Source organism: Rhinoderma darwinii, chromosome 13, assembly GCF_050947455.1.
Source record: "Rhinoderma darwinii isolate aRhiDar2 chromosome 13, aRhiDar2.hap1, whole genome shotgun sequence".
NCBI lineage: Eukaryota > Metazoa > Chordata > Amphibia > Anura > Rhinodermatidae > Rhinoderma > Rhinoderma darwinii.
Window position 1 is genome coordinate 23,496,561 of NC_134699.1, and position 21,618 is coordinate 23,518,178.

General features: G+C 42.2%; 59 non-coding genes across 59 annotated transcripts; all 59 read left to right on the top strand.

The window, feature by feature from the left end:
* Nucleotides 1-70: 70 nt before the first annotated feature.
* Nucleotides 71-142, top strand: TRNAC-GCA (transfer RNA cysteine (anticodon GCA)). Its single transcript has one exon. It is a non-coding gene; the product is annotated as a tRNA-Cys (tRNA).
* Nucleotides 143-421: 279 nt separating this feature from the next.
* Nucleotides 422-493, top strand: TRNAC-GCA (transfer RNA cysteine (anticodon GCA)). The gene has a single exon. It is a non-coding gene; the product is annotated as a tRNA-Cys (tRNA).
* Nucleotides 494-767: 274 nt separating this feature from the next.
* On the top strand, nucleotides 768-839 carry TRNAC-GCA (transfer RNA cysteine (anticodon GCA)). The gene has a single exon. It is a non-coding gene; the product is annotated as a tRNA-Cys (tRNA).
* Nucleotides 840-1,116: 277 nt separating this feature from the next.
* Nucleotides 1,117-1,188, top strand: TRNAC-GCA (transfer RNA cysteine (anticodon GCA)). Its single transcript has one exon. It is a non-coding gene; the product is annotated as a tRNA-Cys (tRNA).
* A 275-nt stretch (nucleotides 1,189-1,463) lies between these two features.
* Nucleotides 1,464-1,535, top strand: TRNAC-GCA (transfer RNA cysteine (anticodon GCA)). The gene has a single exon. It is a non-coding gene; the product is annotated as a tRNA-Cys (tRNA).
* A 276-nt stretch (nucleotides 1,536-1,811) lies between these two features.
* TRNAC-GCA (transfer RNA cysteine (anticodon GCA)) lies at nucleotides 1,812-1,883 on the top strand. Its single transcript has one exon. It is a non-coding gene; the product is annotated as a tRNA-Cys (tRNA).
* Nucleotides 1,884-2,158: 275 nt separating this feature from the next.
* On the top strand, nucleotides 2,159-2,230 carry TRNAC-GCA (transfer RNA cysteine (anticodon GCA)). Its single transcript has one exon. It is a non-coding gene; the product is annotated as a tRNA-Cys (tRNA).
* A 275-nt stretch (nucleotides 2,231-2,505) lies between these two features.
* Nucleotides 2,506-2,577, top strand: TRNAC-GCA (transfer RNA cysteine (anticodon GCA)). The gene has a single exon. It is a non-coding gene; the product is annotated as a tRNA-Cys (tRNA).
* A 276-nt stretch (nucleotides 2,578-2,853) lies between these two features.
* Nucleotides 2,854-2,925, top strand: TRNAC-GCA (transfer RNA cysteine (anticodon GCA)). The gene has a single exon. It is a non-coding gene; the product is annotated as a tRNA-Cys (tRNA).
* A 275-nt stretch (nucleotides 2,926-3,200) lies between these two features.
* TRNAC-GCA (transfer RNA cysteine (anticodon GCA)) lies at nucleotides 3,201-3,272 on the top strand. Its single transcript has one exon. It is a non-coding gene; the product is annotated as a tRNA-Cys (tRNA).
* Nucleotides 3,273-3,548: 276 nt separating this feature from the next.
* TRNAC-GCA (transfer RNA cysteine (anticodon GCA)) lies at nucleotides 3,549-3,620 on the top strand. The gene has a single exon. It is a non-coding gene; the product is annotated as a tRNA-Cys (tRNA).
* Nucleotides 3,621-3,898: 278 nt separating this feature from the next.
* Nucleotides 3,899-3,970, top strand: TRNAC-GCA (transfer RNA cysteine (anticodon GCA)). Its single transcript has one exon. It is a non-coding gene; the product is annotated as a tRNA-Cys (tRNA).
* Nucleotides 3,971-4,246: 276 nt separating this feature from the next.
* On the top strand, nucleotides 4,247-4,318 carry TRNAC-GCA (transfer RNA cysteine (anticodon GCA)). The gene has a single exon. It is a non-coding gene; the product is annotated as a tRNA-Cys (tRNA).
* Nucleotides 4,319-4,593: 275 nt separating this feature from the next.
* TRNAC-GCA (transfer RNA cysteine (anticodon GCA)) lies at nucleotides 4,594-4,665 on the top strand. The gene has a single exon. It is a non-coding gene; the product is annotated as a tRNA-Cys (tRNA).
* A 276-nt stretch (nucleotides 4,666-4,941) lies between these two features.
* On the top strand, nucleotides 4,942-5,013 carry TRNAC-GCA (transfer RNA cysteine (anticodon GCA)). The gene has a single exon. It is a non-coding gene; the product is annotated as a tRNA-Cys (tRNA).
* A 278-nt stretch (nucleotides 5,014-5,291) lies between these two features.
* On the top strand, nucleotides 5,292-5,363 carry TRNAC-GCA (transfer RNA cysteine (anticodon GCA)). The gene has a single exon. It is a non-coding gene; the product is annotated as a tRNA-Cys (tRNA).
* Nucleotides 5,364-5,639: 276 nt separating this feature from the next.
* TRNAC-GCA (transfer RNA cysteine (anticodon GCA)) lies at nucleotides 5,640-5,711 on the top strand. The gene has a single exon. It is a non-coding gene; the product is annotated as a tRNA-Cys (tRNA).
* A 275-nt stretch (nucleotides 5,712-5,986) lies between these two features.
* TRNAC-GCA (transfer RNA cysteine (anticodon GCA)) lies at nucleotides 5,987-6,058 on the top strand. The gene has a single exon. It is a non-coding gene; the product is annotated as a tRNA-Cys (tRNA).
* A 275-nt stretch (nucleotides 6,059-6,333) lies between these two features.
* On the top strand, nucleotides 6,334-6,405 carry TRNAC-GCA (transfer RNA cysteine (anticodon GCA)). The gene has a single exon. It is a non-coding gene; the product is annotated as a tRNA-Cys (tRNA).
* Nucleotides 6,406-6,680: 275 nt separating this feature from the next.
* TRNAC-GCA (transfer RNA cysteine (anticodon GCA)) lies at nucleotides 6,681-6,752 on the top strand. The gene has a single exon. It is a non-coding gene; the product is annotated as a tRNA-Cys (tRNA).
* Nucleotides 6,753-7,028: 276 nt separating this feature from the next.
* TRNAC-GCA (transfer RNA cysteine (anticodon GCA)) lies at nucleotides 7,029-7,100 on the top strand. Its single transcript has one exon. It is a non-coding gene; the product is annotated as a tRNA-Cys (tRNA).
* Nucleotides 7,101-7,375: 275 nt separating this feature from the next.
* TRNAC-GCA (transfer RNA cysteine (anticodon GCA)) lies at nucleotides 7,376-7,447 on the top strand. The gene has a single exon. It is a non-coding gene; the product is annotated as a tRNA-Cys (tRNA).
* Nucleotides 7,448-7,723: 276 nt separating this feature from the next.
* Nucleotides 7,724-7,795, top strand: TRNAC-GCA (transfer RNA cysteine (anticodon GCA)). Its single transcript has one exon. It is a non-coding gene; the product is annotated as a tRNA-Cys (tRNA).
* Nucleotides 7,796-8,073: 278 nt separating this feature from the next.
* TRNAC-GCA (transfer RNA cysteine (anticodon GCA)) lies at nucleotides 8,074-8,145 on the top strand. The gene has a single exon. It is a non-coding gene; the product is annotated as a tRNA-Cys (tRNA).
* A 276-nt stretch (nucleotides 8,146-8,421) lies between these two features.
* Nucleotides 8,422-8,493, top strand: TRNAC-GCA (transfer RNA cysteine (anticodon GCA)). The gene has a single exon. It is a non-coding gene; the product is annotated as a tRNA-Cys (tRNA).
* Nucleotides 8,494-8,768: 275 nt separating this feature from the next.
* TRNAC-GCA (transfer RNA cysteine (anticodon GCA)) lies at nucleotides 8,769-8,840 on the top strand. The gene has a single exon. It is a non-coding gene; the product is annotated as a tRNA-Cys (tRNA).
* Nucleotides 8,841-9,116: 276 nt separating this feature from the next.
* Nucleotides 9,117-9,188, top strand: TRNAC-GCA (transfer RNA cysteine (anticodon GCA)). The gene has a single exon. It is a non-coding gene; the product is annotated as a tRNA-Cys (tRNA).
* Nucleotides 9,189-9,466: 278 nt separating this feature from the next.
* Nucleotides 9,467-9,538, top strand: TRNAC-GCA (transfer RNA cysteine (anticodon GCA)). The gene has a single exon. It is a non-coding gene; the product is annotated as a tRNA-Cys (tRNA).
* Nucleotides 9,539-9,813: 275 nt separating this feature from the next.
* Nucleotides 9,814-9,885, top strand: TRNAC-GCA (transfer RNA cysteine (anticodon GCA)). Its single transcript has one exon. It is a non-coding gene; the product is annotated as a tRNA-Cys (tRNA).
* A 275-nt stretch (nucleotides 9,886-10,160) lies between these two features.
* Nucleotides 10,161-10,232, top strand: TRNAC-GCA (transfer RNA cysteine (anticodon GCA)). The gene has a single exon. It is a non-coding gene; the product is annotated as a tRNA-Cys (tRNA).
* Nucleotides 10,233-10,510: 278 nt separating this feature from the next.
* TRNAC-GCA (transfer RNA cysteine (anticodon GCA)) lies at nucleotides 10,511-10,582 on the top strand. The gene has a single exon. It is a non-coding gene; the product is annotated as a tRNA-Cys (tRNA).
* A 275-nt stretch (nucleotides 10,583-10,857) lies between these two features.
* Nucleotides 10,858-10,929, top strand: TRNAC-GCA (transfer RNA cysteine (anticodon GCA)). Its single transcript has one exon. It is a non-coding gene; the product is annotated as a tRNA-Cys (tRNA).
* A 275-nt stretch (nucleotides 10,930-11,204) lies between these two features.
* TRNAC-GCA (transfer RNA cysteine (anticodon GCA)) lies at nucleotides 11,205-11,276 on the top strand. Its single transcript has one exon. It is a non-coding gene; the product is annotated as a tRNA-Cys (tRNA).
* Nucleotides 11,277-11,552: 276 nt separating this feature from the next.
* On the top strand, nucleotides 11,553-11,624 carry TRNAC-GCA (transfer RNA cysteine (anticodon GCA)). The gene has a single exon. It is a non-coding gene; the product is annotated as a tRNA-Cys (tRNA).
* A 275-nt stretch (nucleotides 11,625-11,899) lies between these two features.
* On the top strand, nucleotides 11,900-11,971 carry TRNAC-GCA (transfer RNA cysteine (anticodon GCA)). Its single transcript has one exon. It is a non-coding gene; the product is annotated as a tRNA-Cys (tRNA).
* Nucleotides 11,972-12,246: 275 nt separating this feature from the next.
* Nucleotides 12,247-12,318, top strand: TRNAC-GCA (transfer RNA cysteine (anticodon GCA)). The gene has a single exon. It is a non-coding gene; the product is annotated as a tRNA-Cys (tRNA).
* Nucleotides 12,319-12,594: 276 nt separating this feature from the next.
* Nucleotides 12,595-12,666, top strand: TRNAC-GCA (transfer RNA cysteine (anticodon GCA)). The gene has a single exon. It is a non-coding gene; the product is annotated as a tRNA-Cys (tRNA).
* Nucleotides 12,667-12,941: 275 nt separating this feature from the next.
* Nucleotides 12,942-13,013, top strand: TRNAC-GCA (transfer RNA cysteine (anticodon GCA)). The gene has a single exon. It is a non-coding gene; the product is annotated as a tRNA-Cys (tRNA).
* Nucleotides 13,014-13,289: 276 nt separating this feature from the next.
* On the top strand, nucleotides 13,290-13,361 carry TRNAC-GCA (transfer RNA cysteine (anticodon GCA)). The gene has a single exon. It is a non-coding gene; the product is annotated as a tRNA-Cys (tRNA).
* Nucleotides 13,362-13,636: 275 nt separating this feature from the next.
* On the top strand, nucleotides 13,637-13,708 carry TRNAC-GCA (transfer RNA cysteine (anticodon GCA)). Its single transcript has one exon. It is a non-coding gene; the product is annotated as a tRNA-Cys (tRNA).
* A 278-nt stretch (nucleotides 13,709-13,986) lies between these two features.
* On the top strand, nucleotides 13,987-14,058 carry TRNAC-GCA (transfer RNA cysteine (anticodon GCA)). The gene has a single exon. It is a non-coding gene; the product is annotated as a tRNA-Cys (tRNA).
* Nucleotides 14,059-14,333: 275 nt separating this feature from the next.
* On the top strand, nucleotides 14,334-14,405 carry TRNAC-GCA (transfer RNA cysteine (anticodon GCA)). Its single transcript has one exon. It is a non-coding gene; the product is annotated as a tRNA-Cys (tRNA).
* A 275-nt stretch (nucleotides 14,406-14,680) lies between these two features.
* TRNAC-GCA (transfer RNA cysteine (anticodon GCA)) lies at nucleotides 14,681-14,752 on the top strand. Its single transcript has one exon. It is a non-coding gene; the product is annotated as a tRNA-Cys (tRNA).
* Nucleotides 14,753-15,027: 275 nt separating this feature from the next.
* Nucleotides 15,028-15,099, top strand: TRNAC-GCA (transfer RNA cysteine (anticodon GCA)). Its single transcript has one exon. It is a non-coding gene; the product is annotated as a tRNA-Cys (tRNA).
* A 276-nt stretch (nucleotides 15,100-15,375) lies between these two features.
* TRNAC-GCA (transfer RNA cysteine (anticodon GCA)) lies at nucleotides 15,376-15,447 on the top strand. The gene has a single exon. It is a non-coding gene; the product is annotated as a tRNA-Cys (tRNA).
* A 280-nt stretch (nucleotides 15,448-15,727) lies between these two features.
* On the top strand, nucleotides 15,728-15,799 carry TRNAC-GCA (transfer RNA cysteine (anticodon GCA)). The gene has a single exon. It is a non-coding gene; the product is annotated as a tRNA-Cys (tRNA).
* A 275-nt stretch (nucleotides 15,800-16,074) lies between these two features.
* TRNAC-GCA (transfer RNA cysteine (anticodon GCA)) lies at nucleotides 16,075-16,146 on the top strand. Its single transcript has one exon. It is a non-coding gene; the product is annotated as a tRNA-Cys (tRNA).
* Nucleotides 16,147-16,421: 275 nt separating this feature from the next.
* Nucleotides 16,422-16,493, top strand: TRNAC-GCA (transfer RNA cysteine (anticodon GCA)). The gene has a single exon. It is a non-coding gene; the product is annotated as a tRNA-Cys (tRNA).
* Nucleotides 16,494-16,768: 275 nt separating this feature from the next.
* Nucleotides 16,769-16,840, top strand: TRNAC-GCA (transfer RNA cysteine (anticodon GCA)). Its single transcript has one exon. It is a non-coding gene; the product is annotated as a tRNA-Cys (tRNA).
* A 275-nt stretch (nucleotides 16,841-17,115) lies between these two features.
* On the top strand, nucleotides 17,116-17,187 carry TRNAC-GCA (transfer RNA cysteine (anticodon GCA)). Its single transcript has one exon. It is a non-coding gene; the product is annotated as a tRNA-Cys (tRNA).
* Nucleotides 17,188-17,467: 280 nt separating this feature from the next.
* TRNAC-GCA (transfer RNA cysteine (anticodon GCA)) lies at nucleotides 17,468-17,539 on the top strand. Its single transcript has one exon. It is a non-coding gene; the product is annotated as a tRNA-Cys (tRNA).
* Nucleotides 17,540-17,814: 275 nt separating this feature from the next.
* TRNAC-GCA (transfer RNA cysteine (anticodon GCA)) lies at nucleotides 17,815-17,885 on the top strand. The gene has a single exon. It is a non-coding gene; the product is annotated as a tRNA-Cys (tRNA).
* A 280-nt stretch (nucleotides 17,886-18,165) lies between these two features.
* On the top strand, nucleotides 18,166-18,237 carry TRNAC-GCA (transfer RNA cysteine (anticodon GCA)). Its single transcript has one exon. It is a non-coding gene; the product is annotated as a tRNA-Cys (tRNA).
* A 626-nt stretch (nucleotides 18,238-18,863) lies between these two features.
* Nucleotides 18,864-18,935, top strand: TRNAC-GCA (transfer RNA cysteine (anticodon GCA)). The gene has a single exon. It is a non-coding gene; the product is annotated as a tRNA-Cys (tRNA).
* Nucleotides 18,936-19,561: 626 nt separating this feature from the next.
* TRNAC-GCA (transfer RNA cysteine (anticodon GCA)) lies at nucleotides 19,562-19,633 on the top strand. Its single transcript has one exon. It is a non-coding gene; the product is annotated as a tRNA-Cys (tRNA).
* A 677-nt stretch (nucleotides 19,634-20,310) lies between these two features.
* TRNAC-GCA (transfer RNA cysteine (anticodon GCA)) lies at nucleotides 20,311-20,382 on the top strand. The gene has a single exon. It is a non-coding gene; the product is annotated as a tRNA-Cys (tRNA).
* A 275-nt stretch (nucleotides 20,383-20,657) lies between these two features.
* TRNAC-GCA (transfer RNA cysteine (anticodon GCA)) lies at nucleotides 20,658-20,729 on the top strand. The gene has a single exon. It is a non-coding gene; the product is annotated as a tRNA-Cys (tRNA).
* Nucleotides 20,730-21,005: 276 nt separating this feature from the next.
* TRNAC-GCA (transfer RNA cysteine (anticodon GCA)) lies at nucleotides 21,006-21,077 on the top strand. Its single transcript has one exon. It is a non-coding gene; the product is annotated as a tRNA-Cys (tRNA).
* Nucleotides 21,078-21,352: 275 nt separating this feature from the next.
* Nucleotides 21,353-21,424, top strand: TRNAC-GCA (transfer RNA cysteine (anticodon GCA)). The gene has a single exon. It is a non-coding gene; the product is annotated as a tRNA-Cys (tRNA).
* Nucleotides 21,425-21,618: the final 194 nt, after the last annotated feature.

The window sequence follows — 21,618 nt, forward strand, 5'->3', positions numbered from 1 at the left end:
CGTATTGCTTCCATTTCCAAAAAGTTTTCTTAGGAAAAAAAAAAAACTTCTCTTAACAGTATAAAGCACAGGGGGCAAAGCTCAGTGGTAGAGCATTCGACTGCAGATCGAGAGGTCCTTGGTTCAAACCCGGGTGCCCCCTTTGATGTCTCAGTTTTTTTTCTACGTCTCAAGGATTTAGTGATAATGCCATAGTGGAGAGCTGCTCTGGTGGTTTTATTACATCATGGGTATCTATTTATTTGAATGGACACTATATAATATTTAATTTCCCAAGCAGCAGCTTCCCCTTCTGCATGTGCTAACAGCTAAATATTTCAGCAGCCAGCCTGGGAGGGCATGCTTTTGAAACGTATTGGTTCCATTTCCAAAAAGCTTTCTTAGGAAAAAAAAATAACTTCTCTTAACAGTATAAAGCAAAGGGGGCATAGCTCAGTGGTAGAGCATTCGACTGCAGATCGAGAGGTCCCTGGTTCAAACCCGGGTGCCCCCTTTGATGTCTCAGTGTTTTTCTACGTCTCAAGGATTTAGTGATAATGCCATAGTGGAGAGCTGCTCTGGTGGTTTTATTCCATGGGTATCTATTTATTTGAATCCACACTATATAATATTTAATTTCCCAGCAAGCAGCTTCCCCTTCTGCATGTGCTAACAGCTAAATATTTCAGCAGCCAGCCTGGGAGGGCATGCTTTTGAAACGTATTGCTTCCATTTCCAAAAAGTTTTCTTAGGAAAAAAAAAAACTTCTCTTAACAGTATAAAGCAAAGGGGGCATAGCTCAGTGGTAGAGCATTCGACTGCAGATCGAGAGGTCCCTGGTTCAAACCCGGGTGCCCCCTTTGATGTCTCAGTGTTTTTCTACGTCTCAAGGATTTAGTGATAATGCCATAGTGGAGAGCTGCTCTGGTGGTTTTATTCCATGGGTATCTATTTATTTGAATCCACACTATATAATATTTAATTTCCCAGCAAGCAGCTTCCCCTTCTGCATGTGCTAACAGCTAAATATTTCAGCAGCCAGCCTGGGAGGGCATGCTTTTGAAACGTATTGGTCCCATGTCCAAAAAGTTGTCTTAGGAAAAAAAAAAAAAACTTCACTTAACAGTATAAAGCAAAGGGGGCATAGCTCAGTGGTAGAGCATTCGACTGCAGATTGAGAGGTCCCTGGTTCAAACCCGGGTGCCCCCTTTGATGTCTCAGTGTTTTTCTACGTCTCAAGGATTTAGTGATAATGCCATAGTGGAGAGCTGCTCTGGTGGTTTTATTCCATGGGTATCTATTTATTTGAATCCACACTATATAATATTTAATTTCCCAGCAAGCAGCTTCCCCTTCTGCATGTGCTAACAGCTAAATATTTCAGCAGCCAGCCTGGGAGGGCATGCTTTTGAAACGTATTGCTTCCATTTCCAAAAAGTTTTCTTAGGAAAAAAAAATAACTTCTCTTAACAGTATAAAGCAAAGGGGGCATAGCTCAGTGGTAGAGCATTCGACTGCAGATCGAGAGGTCCTTGGTTCAAACCCGGGTGCCCCCTTTGATGTCTCAGTTTTTTTCTACGTCTCAAGGATTTAGTGATAATGCCATAGTGGAGAGTTGCTCTGGTGGTTTTATTACATGGGTATCTATTTATTTGAATGGACACTATATAATATTTAATTTCCCAGCCAGCAGCTTCCCCTTCTGCATGTGCTAACAGCTAAATATTTCAGCAGCCAGCCTGGGAGGGCATGCTTTTGAAACGTATTGGTCCCATGTCCAAAAAGTTGTCTTAGGAAAAAAAAAAAAACTTCTCTTAACAGTATAAAGCAAAGGGGGCATAGCTCAGTGGTAGAGCATTTGACTGCAGATCGAGAGGTCCCTGGTTCAAACCCGGGTGCCCCCTTTGATGTCTCAGTGTTTTTCTACGTCTCAAGGATTTAGTGATAATGCCATAGTGGAGAGTTGCTCTGGTGGTTTTATTACATGGGTATCTATTTATTTGAATGGACACTATATAATATTTAATTTCCCAGCCAGCAGCTTCCCCTTCTGCATGTGCTAACAGCTAAATATTTCAGCAGCCAGCCTGGGAGGGCATGCTTTTGAAACGTATTGGTCCCATGTCCAAAAAGTTGTCTTAGGGAAAAAAAAAAAAACTTCTCAACAGTATAAAGCAAAGGGGGCATAGCTCAGTGGTAGAGCATTCGACTGCAGATCGAGAGGTCCCTGGTTCAAACCCGGGTGCCCCTTTTGATGTCTCAGTGTTTTTCTACGTCTCAAGGATTTAGTGATAATGCCATAGTGGAGAGCTGCTCTGGTGGTTTTATTCCATGGGTATCTATTTATTTGAATCCACACTATATAATATTTAATTTCCCAGCAAGCAGCTTCCCCTTCTGCATGTGCTAACAGCTAAATATTTCAGCAGCCAGCCTGGGAGGGCATGCTTTTGAAACGTATTGCTTCCATTTCCAAAAAGTTTTCTTAGGAAAAAAAAATAACTTCTCTTAACAGTATAAAGCAAAGGGGGCATAGCTCAGTGGTAGAGCATTCGACTGCAGATCGAGAGGTCCTTGGTTCAAACCCGGGTGCCCCCTTTGATGTCTCAGTTTTTTTCTACGTCTCAAGGATTTAGTGATAATGCCATAGTGGAGAGTTGCTCTGGTGGTTTTATTACATGGGTATCTATTTATTTGGATGGACACTATATAATATTTAATTTCCCAGCCAGCAGCTTCCCCTTCTGCATGTGCTAACAGCTAAATATTTCAGCAGCCAGCCTGGGAGGGCATGCTTTTGAAACGTATTGGTCCCATGTCCAAAAAGTTGTCTTAGGAAAAAAAAAAAAACTTCTCCTAACAGTATAAAGCAAAGGGGGCATAGCTCAGTGGTAGAGCATTCGACTGCAGATCGAGAGGTCCTTGGTTCAAACCCGGGTGCCCCCTTTGATGTCTCAGTGTTTTTCTACGTCTCAAGGATTTAGTGATAATGCCATAGTGGAGAGCTGCTCTGGTGGTTTTATTCCATGGGTATCTATTTATTTGAATCCACACTATATAATATTTAATTTCCCAGCAAGCAGCTTCCCCTTCTGCATGTGCTAACAGCTAAATATTTCAGCAGCCAGCCTGGGAGGGCATGCTTTTGAAACGTATTGCTTCCATTTCCAAAAAGTTTTCTTAGGAAAAAAAAATAACTTCTCTTAACAGTATAAAGCAAAGGGGGCATAGCTCAGTGGTAGAGCATTCGACTGCAGATCGAGAGGTCCTTGGTTCAAACCCGGGTGCCCCCTTTGATGTCTCAGTTTTTTTCTACGTCTCAAGGATTTAGTGATAATGCCATAGTGGAGAGTTGCTCTGGTGGTTTTATTACATGGGTATCTATTTATTTGAATGGACACTATATAATATTTAATTTCCCAGCCAGCAGCTTCCCCTTCTGCATGTGCTAACAGCTAAATATTTCAGCAGCCAGCCTGGGAGGGCATGCTTTTGAAACGTATTGGTCCCATGTCCAAAAAGTTGTCTTAGGAAAAAAAAAAAAACTTCTCTTAACAGTATAAAGCAAAGGGGGCATAGCTCAGTGGTAGAGCATTCGACTGCAGATCGAGAGGTCCTTGGTTCAAACCCGGGTGCCCCCTTTGATGTCTCAGTTTTTTTCTACGTCTCAAGGATTTAGTGATAATGCCATAGTGGAGAGCTGCTCTGGTGGTTTTATTACATCATGGGTATCTATTTATTTGAATGGACACTATATAATATTTAATTTCCCAGCCAGCAGCTTCCCCTTCTGCATGTGCTAACAGCTAAATATTTCAGCAGCCAGCCTGGGAGGGCATGCTTTTGAAACGTATTGCTTCCATTTCCAAAAAGTTTTCTTAGGAAAAAAAAATAACTTCTCTTAACAGTATAAAGCAAAGGGGGCATAGCTCAGTGGTAGAGCATTCGACTGCAGATCGAGAGGTCCTTGGTTCAAACCCGGGTGCCCCCTTTGATGTCTCAGTTTTTTTCTACGTCTCAAGGATTTAGTGATAATGCCATAGTGGAGAGTTGCTCTGGTGGTTTTATTACATGGGTATCTATTTATTTGGATGGACACTATATAATATTTAATTTCCCAGCCAGCAGCTTCCCCTTCTGCATGTGCTAACAGCTAAATATTTCAGCAGCCAGCCTGGGAGGGCATGCTTTTGAAACGTATTGGTCCCATGTCCAAAAAGTTGTCTTAGGAAAAAAAAAAAAACTTCTCTTAACAGTATAAAGCAAAGGGGGCATAGCTCAGTGGTAGAGCATTCGACTGCAGATCGAGAGGTCCTTGGTTCAAACCCGGGTGCCCCCTTTGATGTCTCAGTGTTTTTCTACGTCTCAAGGATTTAGTGATAATGCCATAGTGGAGAGCTGCTCTGGTGGTTTTATTCCATGGGTATCTATTTATTTGAATCCACACTATATAATATTTAATTTCCCAAGCAGCAGCTTCCCCTTCTGCATGTGCTAACAGCTAAATATTTCAGCAGCCAGCCTGGGAGGGCATGCTTTTGAAACGTATTGGTCCCATGTCCAAAAAGTTGTCTTAGGGAAAAAAAAAAAAACTTCTCAACAGTATAAAGCAAAGGGGGCATAGCTCAGTGGTAGAGCATTCGACTGCAGATCGAGAGGTCCCTGGTTCAAACCCGGGTGCCCCTTTTGATGTCTCAGTGTTTTTCTACGTCTCAAGGATTTAGTGATAATGCCATAGTGGAGAGCTGCTCTGGTGGTTTTATTCCATGGGTATCTATTTATTTGAATCCACACTATATAATATTTAATTTCCCAAGCAGCAGCTTCCCCTTCTGCATGTGCTAACAGCTAAATATTTCAGCAGCCAGCCTGGGAGGGCATGCTTTTGAAACGTATTGGTCCCATGTCCAAAAAGTTGTCTTAGGGAAAAAAAAAAAAAACTTCTCAACAGTATAAAGCAAAGGGGGCATAGCTCAGTGGTAGAGCATTCGACTGCAGATCGAGAGGTCCCTGGTTCAAACCCGGGTGCCCCTTTTGATGTCTCAGTGTTTTTCTACGTCTCAAGGATTTAGTGATAATGCCATAGTGGAGAGCTGCTCTGGTGGTTTTATTACATCATGGGTATCTATTTATTTGAATGGACACTATATAATATTTAATTTCCCAGCCAGCAGCTTCCCCTTCTGCATGTGCTAACAGCTAAATATTTCAGCAGCCAGCCTGGGAGGGCATGCTTTTGAAACGTATTGCTTCCATTTCCAAAAAGTTTTCTTAGGAAAAAAAAATAACTTCTCTTAACAGTATAAAGCAAAGGGGGCATAGCTCAGTGGTAGAGCATTCGACTGCAGATCGAGAGGTCCTTGGTTCAAACCCGGGTGCCCCCTTTGATGTCTCAGTTTTTTTCTACGTCTCAAGGATTTAGTGATAATGCCATAGTGGAGAGTTGCTCTGGTGGTTTTATTACATGGGTATCTATTTATTTGGATGGACACTATATAATATTTAATTTCCCAGCCAGCAGCTTCCCCTTCTGCATGTGCTAACAGCTAAATATTTCAGCAGCCAGCCTGGGAGGGCATGCTTTTGAAACGTATTGGTCCCATGTCCAAAAAGTTGTCTTAGGAAAAAAAAAAAAACTTCTCTTAACAGTATAAAGCAAAGGGGGCATAGCTCAGTGGTAGAGCATTCGACTGCAGATCGAGAGGTCCTTGGTTCAAACCCGGGTGCCCCCTTTGATGTCTCAGTGTTTTTCTACGTCTCAAGGATTTAGTGATAATGCCATAGTGGAGAGCTGCTCTGGTGGTTTTATTCCATGGGTATCTATTTATTTGAATCCACACTATATAATATTTAATTTCCCAAGCAGCAGCTTCCCCTTCTGCATGTGCTAACAGCTAAATATTTCAGCAGCCAGCCTGGGAGGGCATGCTTTTGAAACGTATTGGTCCCATGTCCAAAAAGTTGTCTTAGGGAAAAAAAAAAAAACTTCTCAACAGTATAAAGCAAAGGGGGCATAGCTCAGTGGTAGAGCATTCGACTGCAGATCGAGAGGTCCCTGGTTCAAACCCGGGTGCCCCTTTTGATGTCTCAGTGTTTTTCTACGTCTCAAGGATTTAGTGATAATGCCATAGTGGAGAGCTGCTCTGGTGGTTTTATTCCATGGGTATCTATTTATTTGAATCCACACTATATAATATTTAATTTCCCAAGCAGCAGCTTCCCCTTCTGCATGTGCTAACAGCTAAATATTTCAGCAGCCAGCCTGGGAGGGCATGCTTTTGAAACGTATTGGTCCCATGTCCAAAAAGTTGTCTTAGGGAAAAAAAAAAAAACTTCTCAACAGTATAAAGCAAAGGGGGCATAGCTCAGTGGTAGAGCATTCGACTGCAGATCGAGAGGTCCCTGGTTCAAACCCGGGTGCCCCTTTTGATGTCTCAGTGTTTTTCTACGTCTCAAGGATTTAGTGATAATGCCATAGTGGAGAGCTGCTCTGGTGGTTTTATTCCATGGGTATCTATTTATTTGAATCCACACTATATAATATTTAATTTCCCAGCAAGCAGCTTCCCCTTCTGCATGTGCTAACAGCTAAATATTTCAGCAGCCAGCCTGGGAGGGCATGCTTTTGAAACGTATTGCTTCCATTTCCAAAAAGTTTTCTTAGGAAAAAAAAATAACTTCTCTTAACAGTATAAAGCAAAGGGGGCATAGCTCAGTGGTAGAGCATTCGACTGCAGATCGAGAGGTCCTTGGTTCAAACCCGGGTGCCCCCTTTGATGTCTCAGTTTTTTTCTACGTCTCAAGGATTTAGTGATAATGCCATAGTGGAGAGTTGCTCTGGTGGTTTTATTACATGGGTATCTATTTATTTGGATGGACACTATATAATATTTAATTTCCCAGCCAGCAGCTTCCCCTTCTGCATGTGCTAACAGCTAAATATTTCAGCAGCCAGCCTGGGAGGGCATGCTTTTGAAACGTATTGGTCCCATGTCCAAAAAGTTGTCTTAGGAAAAAAAAAAAAACTTCTCTTAACAGTATAAAGCAAAGGGGGCACAGCTCAGTGGTAGAGCATTCGACTGCAGATCGAGAGGTCCTTGGTTCAAACCCGGGTGCCCCCTTTGATGTCTCAGTGTTTTTCTACGTCTCAAGGATTTAGTGATAATGCCATAGTGGAGAGCTGCTCTGGTGGTTTTATTCCATGGGTATCTATTTATTTGAATCCACACTATATAATATTTAATTTCCCAGCAAGCAGCTTCCCCTTCTGCATGTGCTAACAGCTAAATATTTCAGCAGCCAGCCTGGGAGGGCATGCTTTTGAAACGTATTGCTTCCATTTCCAAAAAGTTTTCTTAGGAAAAAAAAATAACTTCTCTTAACAGTATAAAGCAAAGGGGGCATAGCTCAGTGGTAGAGCATTCGACTGCAGATCGAGAGGTCCTTGGTTCAAACCCGGGTGCCCCCTTTGATGTCTCAGTTTTTTTCTACGTCTCAAGGATTTAGTGATAATGCCATAGTGGAGAGTTGCTCTGGTGGTTTTATTACATGGGTATCTATTTATTTGAATGGACACTATATAATATTTAATTTCCCAGCCAGCAGCTTCCCCTTCTGCATGTGCTAACAGCTAAATATTTCAGCAGCCAGCCTGGGAGGGCATGCTTTTGAAACGTATTGGTCCCATGTCCAAAAAGTTGTCTTAGGAAAAAAAAAAAAACTTCTCTTAACAGTATAAAGCAAAGGGGGCATAGCTCAGTGGTAGAGCATTCGACTGCAGATCGAGAGGTCCTTGGTTCAAACCCGGGTGCCCCCTTTGATGTCTCAGTTTTTTTCTACGTCTCAAGGATTTAGTGATAATGCCATAGTGGAGAGCTGCTCTGGTGGTTTTATTACATCATGGGTATCTATTTATTTGAATGGACACTATATAATATTTAATTTCCCAGCCAGCAGCTTCCCCTTCTGCATGTGCTAACAGCTAAATATTTCAGCAGCCAGCCTGGGAGGGCATGCTTTTGAAACGTATTGCTTCCATTTCCAAAAAGTTTTCTTAGGAAAAAAAAATAACTTCTCTTAACAGTATAAAGCAAAGGGGGCATAGCTCAGTGGTAGAGCATTCGACTGCAGATCGAGAGGTCCTTGGTTCAAACCCGGGTGCCCCCTTTGATGTCTCAGTTTTTTTCTACGTCTCAAGGATTTAGTGATAATGCCATAGTGGAGAGTTGCTCTGGTGGTTTTATTACATGGGTATCTATTTATTTGGATGGACACTATATAATATTTAATTTCCCAGCCAGCAGCTTCCCCTTCTGCATGTGCTAACAGCTAAATATTTCAGCAGCCAGCCTGGGAGGGCATGCTTTTGAAACGTATTGGTCCCATGTCCAAAAAGTTGTCTTAGGAAAAAAAAAAAAACTTCTCTTAACAGTATAAAGCAAAGGGGGCATAGCTCAGTGGTAGAGCATTCGACTGCAGATCGAGAGGTCCTTGGTTCAAACCCGGGTGCCCCCTTTGATGTCTCAGTGTTTTTCTACGTCTCAAGGATTTAGTGATAATGCCATAGTGGAGAGCTGCTCTGGTGGTTTTATTCCATGGGTATCTATTTATTTGAATCCACACTATATAATATTTAATTTCCCAGCAAGCAGCTTCCCCTTCTGCATGTGCTAACAGCTAAATATTTCAGCAGCCAGCCTGGGAGGGCATGCTTTTGAAACGTATTGCTTCCATTTCCAAAAAGTTTTCTTAGGAAAAAAAAATAACTTCTCTTAACAGTATAAAGCAAAGGGGGCATAGCTCAGTGGTAGAGCATTCGACTGCAGATCGAGAGGTCCTTGGTTCAAACCCGGGTGCCCCCTTTGATGTCTCAGTTTTTTTCTACGTCTCAAGGATTTAGTGATAATGCCATAGTGGAGAGTTGCTCTGGTGGTTTTATTACATGGGTATCTATTTATTTGAATGGACACTATATAATATTTAATTTCCCAGCCAGCAGCTTCCCCTTCTGCATGTGCTAACAGCTAAATATTTCAGCAGCCAGCCTGGGAGGGCATGCTTTTGAAACGTATTGGTCCCATGTCCAAAAAGTTGTCTTAGGAAAAAAAACAAAACTTCTCTTAACAGTATAAAGCAAAGGGGGCATAGCTCAGTGGTAGAGCATTCGACTGCAGATCGAGAGGTCCTTGGTTCAAACCCGGGTGCCCCCTTTGATGTCTCAGTTTTTTTCTACGTCTCAAGGATTTAGTGATAATGCCATAGTGGAGAGCTGCTCTGGTGGTTTTATTACATCATGGGTATCTATTTATTTGAATGGACACTATATAATATTTAATTTCCCAGCCAGCAGCTTCCCCTTCTGCATGTGCTAACAGCTAAATATTTCAGCAGCCAGCCTGGGAGGGCATGCTTTTGAAACGTATTGCTTCCATTTCCAAAAAGTTTTCTTAGGAAAAAAAAATAACTTCTCTTAACAGTATAAAGCAAAGGGGGCATAGCTCAGTGGTAGAGCATTCGACTGCAGATCGAGAGGTCCTTGGTTCAAACCCGGGTGCCCCCTTTGATGTCTCAGTTTTTTTCTACGTCTCAAGGATTTAGTGATAATGCCATAGTGGAGAGTTGCTCTGGTGGTTTTATTACATGGGTATCTATTTATTTGGATGGACACTATATAATATTTAATTTCCCAGCCAGCAGCTTCCCCTTCTGCATGTGCTAACAGCTAAATATTTCAGCAGCCAGCCTGGGAGGGCATGCTTTTGAAACGTATTGGTCCCATGTCCAAAAAGTTGTCTTAGGAAAAAAAAAAAACTTCTCTTAACAGTATAAAGCAAAGGGGGCATAGCTCAGTGGTAGAGCATTCGACTGCAGATCGAGAGGTCCTTGGTTCAAACCCGGGTGCCCCCTTTGATGTCTCAGTGTTTTTCTACGTCTCAAGGATTTAGTGATAATGCCATAGTGGAGAGCTGCTCTGGTGGTTTTATTCCATGGGTATCTATTTATTTGAATCCACACTATATAATATTTAATTTCCCAGCAAGCAGCTTCCCCTTCTGCATGTGCTAACAGCTAAATATTTCAGCAGCCAGCCTGGGAGGGCATGCTTTTGAAACGTATTGCTTCCATTTCCAAAAAGTTTTCTTAGGAAAAAAAAATAACTTCTCTTAACAGTATAAAGCAAAGGGGGCATAGCTCAGTGGTAGAGCATTCGACTGCAGATCGAGAGGTCCTTGGTTCAAACCCGGGTGCCCCCTTTGATGTCTCAGTTTTTTTCTACGTCTCAAGGATTTAGTGATAATGCCATAGTGGAGAGCTGCTCTGGTGGTTTTATTACATCATGGGTATCTATTTATTTGAATGGACACTATATAATATTTAATTTCCCAGCCAGCAGCTTCCCCTTCTGCATGTGCTAACAGCTAAATATTTCAGCAGCCAGCCTGGGAGGGCATGCTTTTGAAACGTATTGCTTCCATTTCCAAAAAGTTTTCTTAGGAAAAAAAAATAACTTCTCTTAACAGTATGAAGCAAAGGGGGCATAGCTCAGTGGTAGAGCATTCGACTGCAGATCGAGAGGTCCTTGGTTCAAACCCGGGTGCCCCCTTTGATGTCTCAGTTTTTTTCTACGTCTCAAGGATTTAGTGATAATGCCATAGTGGAGAGTTGCTCTGGTGGTTTTATTACATGGGTATCTATTTATTTGGATGGACACTATATAATATTTAATTTCCCAGCCAGCAGCTTCCCCTTCTGCATGTGCTAACAGCTAAATATTTCAGCAGCCAGCCTGGGAGGGCATGCTTTTGAAACGTATTGGTCCCATGTCCAAAAAGTTGTCTTAGGAAAAAAAAAAAACTTCTCTTAACAGTATAAAGCAAAGGGGGCATAGCTCAGTGGTAGAGCATTCGACTGCAGATCGAGAGGTCCTTGGTTCAAACCCGGGTGCCCCCTTTGATGTCTCAGTGTTTTTCTACGTCTCAAGGATTTAGTGATAATGCCATAGTGGAGAGCTGCTCTGGTGGTTTTATTCCATGGGTATCTATTTATTTGAATCCACACTATATAATATTTAATTTCCCAGCAAGCAGCTTCCCCTTCTGCATGTGCTAACAGCTAAATATTTCAGCAGCCAGCCTGGGAGGGCATGCTTTTGAAACGTATTGCTTCCATTTCCAAAAAGTTTTCTTAGGAAAAAAAAATAACTTCTCTTAACAGTATAAAGCAAAGGGGGCATAGCTCAGTGGTAGAGCATTCGACTGCAGATCGAGAGGTCCTTGGTTCAAACCCGGGTGCCCCCTTTGATGTCTCAGTTTTTTTCTACGTCTCAAGGATTTAGTGATAATGCCATAGTGGAGAGTTGCTCTGGTGGTTTTATTACATGGGTATCTATTTATTTGAATGGACACTATATAATATTTAATTTCCCAGCCAGCAGCTTCCCCTTCTGCATGTGCTAACAGCTAAATATTTCAGCAGCCAGCCTGGGAGGGCATGCTTTTGAAACGTATTGGTCCCATGTCCAAAAAGTTGTCTTAGGAAAAAAAAAAAAACTTCTCTTAACAGTATAAAGCAAAGGGGGCATAGCTCAGTGGTAGAGCATTCGACTGCAGATCGAGAGGTCCTTGGTTCAAACCCGGGTGCCCCCTTTGATGTCTCAGTTTTTTTCTACGTCTCAAGGATTTAGTGATAATGCCATAGTGGAGAGTTGCTCTGGTGGTTTTATTACATGGGTATCTATTTATTTGAATGGACACTATATAATATTTAATTTCCCAGCCAGCAGCTTCCCCTTCTGCATGTGCTAACAGCTAAATATTTCAGCAGCCAGCCTGGGAGGGCATGCTTTTGAAACGTATTGGTCCCATGTCCAAAAAGTTGTCTTAGGGAAAAAAAAAAAAACTTCTCAACAGTATAAAGCAAAGGGGGCATAGCTCAGTGGTAGAGCATTCGACTGCAGATCGAGAGGTCCCTGGTTCAAACCCGGGTGCCCCCTTTGATGTCTCAGTGTTTTTCTACGTCTCAAGGATTTAGTGATAATGCCATAGTGGAGAGCTGCTCTGGTGGTTTTATTCCATGGGTATCTATTTATTTGAATCCACACTATATAATATTTAATTTCCCAGCAAGCAGCTTCCCCTTCTGCATGTGCTAACAGCTAAATATTTCAGCAGCCAGCCTGGGAGGGCATGCTTTTGAAACGTATTGGTTCCATTTCCAAAAAGCTTTCTTAGGAAAAAAAAATAACTTCTCTTAACAGTATAAAGCAAAGGGGGCATAGCTCAGTGGTAGAGCATTCGACTGCAGATCGAGAGGTCACTGGTTCAAACCCGGGTGCCCCCTTTGATGTCTCAGTGTTTTTCTACGTCTCAAGGATTTAGTGATAATGCCATAGTGGAGAGCTGCTCTGGTGGTTTTATTCCATGGGTATCTATTTATTTGAATCCACACTATATAATATTTAATTTCCCAGCAAGCAGCTTCCCCTTCTGCATGTGCTAACAGCTAAATATTTCAGCAGCCAGCCTGGGAGGGCATGCTTTTGAAACGTATTGGTCCCATGTCCAAAAAGTTGTCTTAGGAAAAAAAAAAAAACTTCTCTTAACAGTATAAAGCAAAGGGGGCATAGCTCAGTGGTAGAGCATTTGACTGCAGATCGAGAGGTCACTGGTTCAAACCCGGGTGCCCCCTTTGATGTCTCAGTGTTTTTCTACGTCTCAAGGATTTAGTGATAATGCCATAGTGGAGAGCTGCTCTGGTGGTTTTATTCCATGGGTATCTATTTATTTGAATCCACACTATATAATATTTAATTTCCCAGCAAGCAGCTTCCCCTTCTGCATGTGCTAACAGCTAAATATTTCAGCAGCCAGCCTGGGAGGGCATGCTTTTGAAACGTATTGCTTCCATTTCCAAAAAGTTTTCTTAGGAAAAAAAAATAACTTCTCTTAACAGTATAAAGCAAAGGGGGCATAGCTCAGTGGTAGAGCATTCGACTGCAGATCGAGAGGTCCTTGGTTCAAACCCGGGTGCCCCCTTTGATGTCTCAGTTTTTTTCTACGTCTCAAGGATTTAGTGATAATGCCATAGTGGAGAGTTGCTCTGGTGGTTTTATTACATGGGTATCTATTTATTTGAATGGACACTATATAATATTTAATTTCCCAGCCAGCAGCTTCCCCTTCTGCATGTGCTAACAGCTAAATATTTCAGCAGCCAGCCTGGGAGGGCATGCTTTTGAAACGTATTGGTCCCATGTCCAAAAAGTTGTCTTAGGAAAAAAAACAAAACTTCTCTTAACAGTATAAAGCAAAGGGGGCATAGCTCAGTGGTAGAGCATTCGACTGCAGATCGAGAGGTCCTTGGTTCAAACCCGGGTGCCCCATTTGATGTCTCAGTTTTTTTCTACGTCTCAAGGATTTAGTGATAATGCCATAGTGGAGAGCTGCTCTGGTGGTTTTATTCCATGGGTATCTATTTATTTGAATCCACACTATATAATATTTAATTTCCCAGCAAGCAGCTTCCCCTTCTGCATGTGCTAACAGCTAAATATTTCAGCAGCCAGCCTGGGAGGGCATGCTTTTGAAACGTATTGGTTCCATTTCCAAAAAGCTTTCTTAGGAAAAAAAAATTACTTCTCTTAACCGTATAAAGCAAAGGGGGCATAGCTCAGTGGTAGAGCATTCGACTGCAGATCGAGAGGTCCTTGGTTCAAACCCGGGTGCCCCCTTTGATGTCTCAGTGTTTTTCTACGTCTCAAGGATTTAGTGATAATGCCATAGTGGAGAGCTGCTCTGGTGGTTTTATTACATCATGGGTATCTATTTATTTGAATCCACACTATATAATATTTAATTTCCCAGCAAGCAGCTTCCCCTTCTGCATGTGCTAACAGCTAAATATTTCAGCAGCCAGCCTGGGAGGGCATGCTTTTGAAACGTATTGCTTCCATTTCCAAAAAGTTTTCTTAGGAAAAAAAAATAACTTCTCTTAACAGTATAAAGCAAAGGGGGCATAGCTCAGTGGTAGAGCATTCGACTGCAGATCGAGAGGTCCTTGGTTCAAACCCGGGTGCCCCCTTTGATGTCTCAGTTTTTTTCTACGTCTCAAGGATTTAGTGATAATGCCATAGTGGAGAGTTGCTCTGGTGGTTTTATTACATGGGTATCTATTTATTTGAATGGACACTATATAATATTTAATTTCCCAGCCAGCAGCTTCCCCTTCTGCATGTGCTAACAGCTAAATATTTCAGCAGCCAGCCTGGGAGGGCATGCTTTTGAAACGTATTGGTCCCATGTCCAAAAAGTTGTCTTAGGGAAAAAAAAAAAAACTTCTCAACAGTATAAAGCAAAGGGGGCATAGCTCAGTGGTAGAGCATTTGACTGCAGGTCGAGAGGTCCCTGGTTCAAACCCGGGTGCCCCCTTTGATGTCTCAGTGTTTTTCTACGTCTCAAGGATTTAGTGATAATGCCATAGTGGAGAGCTGCTCTGGTGGTTTTATTCCATGGGTATCTATTTATTTGAATCCACACTATATAATATTTAATTTCCCAGCAAGCAGCTTCCCCTTCTGCATGTGCTAACAGCTAAATATTTCAGCAGCCAGCCTGGGAGGGCATGCTTTTGAAACGTATTGGTTCCATTTCCAAAAAGCTTTCTTAGGAAAAAAAAATTACTTCTCTTAACAGTACAAAGCAAAGGGGGCATAGCTCAGTGGTAGAGCATTCGACTGCAGATCGAGAGGTCCTTGGTTCAAACCCGGGTGCCCCCTTTGATGTCTCAGTGTTTTTCTACGTCTCAAGGATTTAGTGATAATGCCATAGTGGAGAGCTGCTCTGGTGGTTTTATTCCATGGGTATCTATTTATTTGAATCCACACTATATAATATTTAATTTCCCAGCAAGCAGCTTCCCCTTCTGCATGTGCTAACAGCTAAATATTTCAGCAGCCAGCCTGGGAGGGCATGCTTTTGAAACGTATTGCTTCCATTTCCAAAAAGTTTTCTTAGGAAAAAAAAATAACTTCTCTTAACAGTATAAAGCAAAGGGGGCATAGCTCAGTGGTAGAGCATTCGACTGCAGATCGAGAGGTCCTTGGTTCAAACCCGGGTGCCCCCTTTGATGTCTCAGTTTTTTTCTACGTCTCAAGGATTTAGTGATAATGCCATAGTGGAGAGTTGCTCTGGTGGTTTTATTACATGGGTATCTATTTATTTGAATGGACACTATATAATATTTAATTTCCCAGCCAGCAGCTTCCCCTTCTGCATGTGCTAACAGCTAAATATTTCAGCAGCCAGCCTGGGAGGGCATGCTTTTGAAACGTATTGGTCCCATGTCCAAAAAGTTGTCTTAGGAAAAAAAAAAAAACTTCTCTTAACAGTATAAAGCAAAGGGGGCATAGCTCAGTGGTAGAGTATTCGACTGCAGATCGAGAGGTCCTTGTTTCAAACCCGGGTGCCCCATTTGATGTCTCAGTTTTTTTCTACGTCTCAAGGATTTAGTGATAATGCCATAGTGGAGAGCTGCTCTGGTGGTTTTATTACATCATGGGTATCTATTTATTTGAATCCACACTATATAATATTTAATTTCCCAGCAAGCAGCTTCCCCTTCTGCATGTGCTAACAGCTAAATATTTCAGCAGCCAGCCTGGGAGGGCATGCTTTTGAAACGTATTGGTCCCATGTCCAAAAAGTTGTCTTAGGAAAAAAAAAAAAAACTTCTCTTAACAGTATAAAGCAAAGGGGGCATAGCTCAGTGGTAGAGCATTTGACTGCAGATCGAGAGGTCACTGGTTCAAACCCGGGTGCCCCCTTTGATGTCTCAGTGTTTTTCTACGTCTCAAGGATTTAGTGATAATGCCATAGTGGAGAGCTGCTCTGGTGGTTTTATTCCATGGGTATCTATTTATTTGAATCCACACTATATAATATTTAATTTCCCAGCAAGCAGCTTCCCCTTCTGCATGTGCTAACAGCTAAATATTTCAGCAGCCAGCCTGGGAGGGCATGCTTTTGAAACGTATTGGTTCCATTTCCAAAAAGCTTTCTTAGGAAAAAAAAATTACTTCTCTTAACAGTATAAAGCAAAGGGGGCATAGCTCAGTGGTAGAGCATTCGACTGCAGATCGAGAGCTCCTTGGTTCAAACCCGGGTGCCCCCTTTGATGTCTCAGTGTTTTTCTACGTCTCAAGGATTTAGTGATAATGCCATAGTGGAGAGCTGCTCTGGTGGTTTTATTCCATGGGTATCTATTTATTTGAATCCACACTATATAATATTTAATTTCCCAGCAAGCAGCTTCCCCTTCTGCATGTGCTAACAGCTAAATATTTCAGCAGCCAGCCTGGGAGGGCATGCTTTTGAAACGTATTGGTTCCATTTCCAAAAAGCTTTCTTAGGAAAAAAAAATTACTTCTCATAACAGTATAAAGCAAAGGGGGCATAGCTCAGTGGTAGAGCATTCGACTGCAGATCGAGAGGTCCTTGGTTCAAACCCGGGTGCCCCCTTTGATGTCTCAGTGTTTTTCTACGTCTCAAGGATTTAGTGATAATGCCATAGTGGAGAGCTGCTCTGGTGGTTTTATTCCATGGGTATCTATTTATTTGAATCCACACTATATAATATTTAATTTCCCAGCAAGCAGCTTCCCCTTCTGCATGTGCTAACAGCTAAATATTTCAGCAGCCAGCCTGGGAGGGCATGCTTTTGAAACGTATTGGTTCCATTTCCAAAAAGCTTTCTTAGGAAAAAAAAATTACTTCTCTTAACAGTATAAAGCAAAGGGGGCATAGCTCAGTGGTAGAGCATTCGACTGCAGATCGAGAGGTCCTTGGTTCAAACCTGGGTGCCCCCTTTGATGTCTCAGTGTTTTTCTACGTCTCAAGGATTTAGTGATAATGCCATAGTGGAGAGCTGCTCTGGTGGTTTTATTCCATGGGTATCTATTTATTTGAATCCACACTATATAATATTTAATTTCCCAGCAAGCAGCTTCCCCTTCTGCATGTGCTAACAGCTAAATATTTCAGCAGCCAGCCTGGGAGGGCATGCTTTTGAAACGTATTGCTTCCATTTCCAAAAAGTTTTCTTAGGAAAAAAAAACAACTTCTCTTAACAGTATAAAGCAAAGGGGGCATAGCTCAGTGGTAGAGCATTCGACTGCAGATCGAGAGGTCCTTGGTTCAAACCCGGGTTCCCCCTTTGATGTCTCAGTTTTTTTCTACGTCTCAAGGATTTAGTGATAATGCCATAGTGGAGAGCTGCTCTTGTGGTTTTATTACATCATGGGTATCTATTTATTTGAATGGACACTATATAATATTTAATTTCCCAAGCAGCAGCTTCCCCTTCTGCATGTGCTAACAGCTAAATATTTCAGCAGCCAGCCTGGGAGGGCATGCTTTTGAAACGTATTGGTCCCATGTCCAAAAAGTTGTCTTAGGGAAAAAAAAAAAAACTTCACTTAACAGTATAAAACAAAGGGGGCATAGCTCAGTGGTAGAGCATTCGACTGCAGATCGAGAGGTCCCTTGTTCAAACCCGGGTGCCCCCTTTGATGTCTCAGTTTTTTTCTACGTCTCGAGGATTTGGTGATAATGCCATAGTGGAGAGTTGCTCTGGTGGTTTTATTCCATGGGTATCTATTTATTTGGATCGACACTATATAATATTTAATTTCCCAGCAAGCAGCTTCCCCTTCTGTATGTGCTAACAGCCAAATATTTCAGCAGCCAGCCTGGGAGGGCATGCTTTTGAAACGTATTGGTTCAATTTCCAAAAAGCTTTCTTAGGAAAAAAAAATTACTTCTCTTAACAGTATAAAGCAAAGGGGGCATAGTCAGTGGTAGAGCATTCGACTGCAGATCGAGAGGTCCTTGGTTCAAACCCGGGTGCCCCCTTTGATGTCTCAGTTTTTTTCTACGTCTCAAGGATTTAGTGATAATGCCATAGTGGAGAGCTGCTCTGGTGGTTTTATTACATCATGGGTATCTATTTATTTGAATGGACACTATATAATATTTAATTTCCCAAGCAGCAGCTTCCCCTTCTGCATGTGCTAACAGCTAAATATTTCAGCAGCCAGCCTGGGAGGGCATGCTTTTGAAACGTATTGGTCCCATGTCCAAAAAGTTGTCTTAGGAAAAAAAAAAAAAACTTCACTTAACAGTATAAAGCAAAGGGGGCATAGCTCAGTGGTAGAGCATTCAACTGCAGATCGAGAGGTCCCTTGTTCAAACCCGGGTGCCCCCTTTGATGTCTCAGTTTTTTTCTACGTCTCGAGGATTTGGTGATAATGCCATAGTGGAGAGTTGCTCTGGTGGTTTTATTCCATGGGTATCTATTTATTTGGATCGACACTATATAATATTTAATTTCCCAGCAAGCAGCTTCCCCTTCTGTATGTGCTAACAGCCAAATATTTCAGCAGCCAGCCTGGGAGGGCATGCTTTTGAAACGTATTGGTTCAATTTCCAAAAAGCTTTCTTAGGAAAAAAAAATTACTTCTCTTAACAGTATAAAGCAAAGGGGGCATAGTCAGTGGTACAGCATTCGACTGCAGATCGAGAGGTCCTTGGTTCAAACCCGGGTGCCCCCTTTGATGTCTCAGTTTTTTTCTACGTCTCAAGGATTTAGTGATAATGCCATAGTGGAGAGCTGCTCTGGTGGTTTTATTACATCATGGGTATCTATTTATTTGAATGGACACTATATAATATTTAATTTCCCAAGCAGCAGCTTCCCCTTCTGCATGTGCTAACAGCTAAATATTTCAGCAGCCAGCCTGGGAGGGCATGCTTTTGAAACGTATTGGTCCCATGTCCAAAAAGTTGTCTTAGGAAAAAAAAAAAAAACTTCACTTAACAGTATAAAGCAAAGGGGGCATAGCTCAGTGGTAGAGCATTCGACTGCAGATCGAGAGGTCCCTGGTTCAAACCCGGGTGCCCCCTTTGATGTCTCAGTGTTTTTCTACGTCTCAAGGATTTAGTGATAATGCCATAGTGGAGAGCTGCTCTGGTGGTTTTATTCCATGGGTATCTATTTATTTGAATCCACACTATATAATATTTAATTTCCCAGCAAGCAGCTTCCCCTTCTGCATGTGCTAACAGCTAAATATTTCAGCAGCCAGCCTGGGAGGGCATGCTTTTGAAACGTATTGCTTCCATTTCCAAAAAGTTTTCTTAGGAAAAAAAAAAAACTTCTCTTAACAGTATAAAGCAAAGGGGGCATAGTCAGTGGTAGAGCATTCGACTGCAGATCGAGAGGTCCTTGGTTCAAACACGGGTGCCCCCTTTGATGTCTCAGTTTTTTTCTACGTCTCAAGGATTTAGTGATAATGCCATAGTGGAGAGCTGCTCTGGTGGTTTTATTACATCATGGGTATCTATTTATTTGAATGGACACTATATAATATTTAATTTCCCAAGCAGCAGCTTCCCCTTCTGCATGTGCTAACAGCTAAATATTTCAGCAGCCAGCCTGGGAGGGCATGCTTTTGAAACGTATTGGTCCCATGTCCAAAAAGTTGTCTTAGGAAAAAAAAAAAAAACTTCACTTAACAGTATAAAGCAAAGGGGGCATAGCTCAGTGGTAGAGCATTCGACTGCAGATTGAGAGGTCCCTGGTTCAAACCCGGGTGCCCCCTTTGATGTCTCAGTGTTTTTCTACGTCTCAAGGATTTAGTGATAATGCCATAGTGGAGAGCTGCTCTGGTGGTTTTATTACATCATGGGTATCTATTTATTTGAATGGACACTATATAATATTTAATTTCCCAGCCAGCAGCTTCCCCTTCTGCATGTGCTAACAGCTAAGGGTATGTTCACACGGCCTATTTACGGACGTAAATCGGGCGTTTTTGCCCCGAATTACGTCTGAAAATAGCGCCTCAATAGCGCTGACAAACATCTGCCCATTGAAAGCAATGGGCAGACGTTTGTCTGTTCACACGAGGCGTATATTTACGCGCCGCTGTCAAATGACGGCGCGTAAATAGACGCCCGCGTCAAAGAAGTGACCTGTCACTTCTTTGGCCGTAATTGGAGCCGCTATTCATTGACTCCAATGAATAGCAGCGCTAATTACGGCCGTAATTGACGCGGCGTTCAAGCGCCTGCACATAACGGTACGGCTGAAATTACGGGGATGTTTTCAGGCTGAAACATCCCCGTAATTTCGGCCGTTACGGACCCCCGCCGTGTGAACATACCCTAAATATTTCAGCAGCCAGCCTGGGAGGGCATGCTTTTGAAACGTATTGCTTCCATTTCCAAAAAGTTTTCTCAGAAAAAAAAATAACTTCTCTTAACAGTATAAAGCAAAGGGGGCATAGCTCAGTGGTAGAGCATTCGACTGCAGATCGAGAGGTCCCTGGTTCAAACCCGGGTGCCCCCTTTGATGTCTCAGTGTTTTTCTACGTCTCAAGGATTTAGTGATAATGCCATAGTGGAGAGCTGCTCTGGTGGTTTTATTCCATGGGTATCTATTTATTTGAATCCACACTATATAATATTTAATTTCCCAGCAAGCAGCTTCCCCTTCTGCATGTGCTAACAGCTAAATATTTCAGCAGCCAGCCTGGGAGGGCATGCTTTTGAAACGTATTGCTTCCATTTCCAAAAAGTTTTCTTAGGAAAAAAAAATAACTTCTCTTAATAGTATAAAGCAAAGGGGGCATAGCTCAGTGGTAGAGCATTCGACTGCAGATCGAGAGGTCCTTGGTTCAAACCCGGGTGCCCCCTTTGATGTCTCAGTTTTTTTTCTACGTCTCAAGGATTTAGTGATAATGCCATAGTGGAGAGTTGCTCTGGTGGTTTTATTACATGGGTATCTATTTATTTGAATGGACACTATATAATATTTAATTTCCCAGCCAGCAGCTTCCCCTTCTGCATGTGCTAACAGCTAAATATTTCAGCAGCCAGCCTGGGAGGGCATGCTTTTGAAACGTATTGGTCCCATGTCCAAAAAGTTGTCTTAGGGAAAAAAAAAAAAACTTCTCAACAGTATAAAGCAAAGGGGGCATAGCTCAGTGGTAGAGCATTCGACTGCAGATCGAGAGGTCCCTGGTTCAAACCCGGGTGCCCCCTTTGATGTCTCAGTGTTTTTCTACGTCTCAAGGATTTAGTGATAATGCCATAGTGGAGAGCTGCTCTGGTGGTTTTATTCCATGGGTATCTATTTATTTGAATCCACACTATATAATATTTAATTTCCCAGCAAGCAGCTTCCCCTTCTGCATGTGCTAACAGCTAAATATTTCAGCAGCCAGCCTGGGAGGGCATGCTTTTGAAACGTATTGGTTCCATTTCCAAAAAGCTTTCTTAGGAAAAAAAAATAACTTCTCTTAACAGTATAAAGCAAAGGGGGCATAGCTCAGTGGTAGAGCATTCGACTGCAGATCGAGAGGTCACTGGTTCAAACCCGGGTGCCCCCTTTGATGTCTCAGTGTTTTTCTACGTCTCAAGGATTTAGTGATAATGCCATAGTGGAGAGCTGCTCTGGTGGTTTTATTCCATGGGTATCTATTTATTTGAATCCACACTATATAATATTTAATTTCCCAGCAAGCAGCTTCCCCTTCTGCATGTGCTAACAGCTAAATATTTCAGCAGCCAGCCTGGGAGGGCA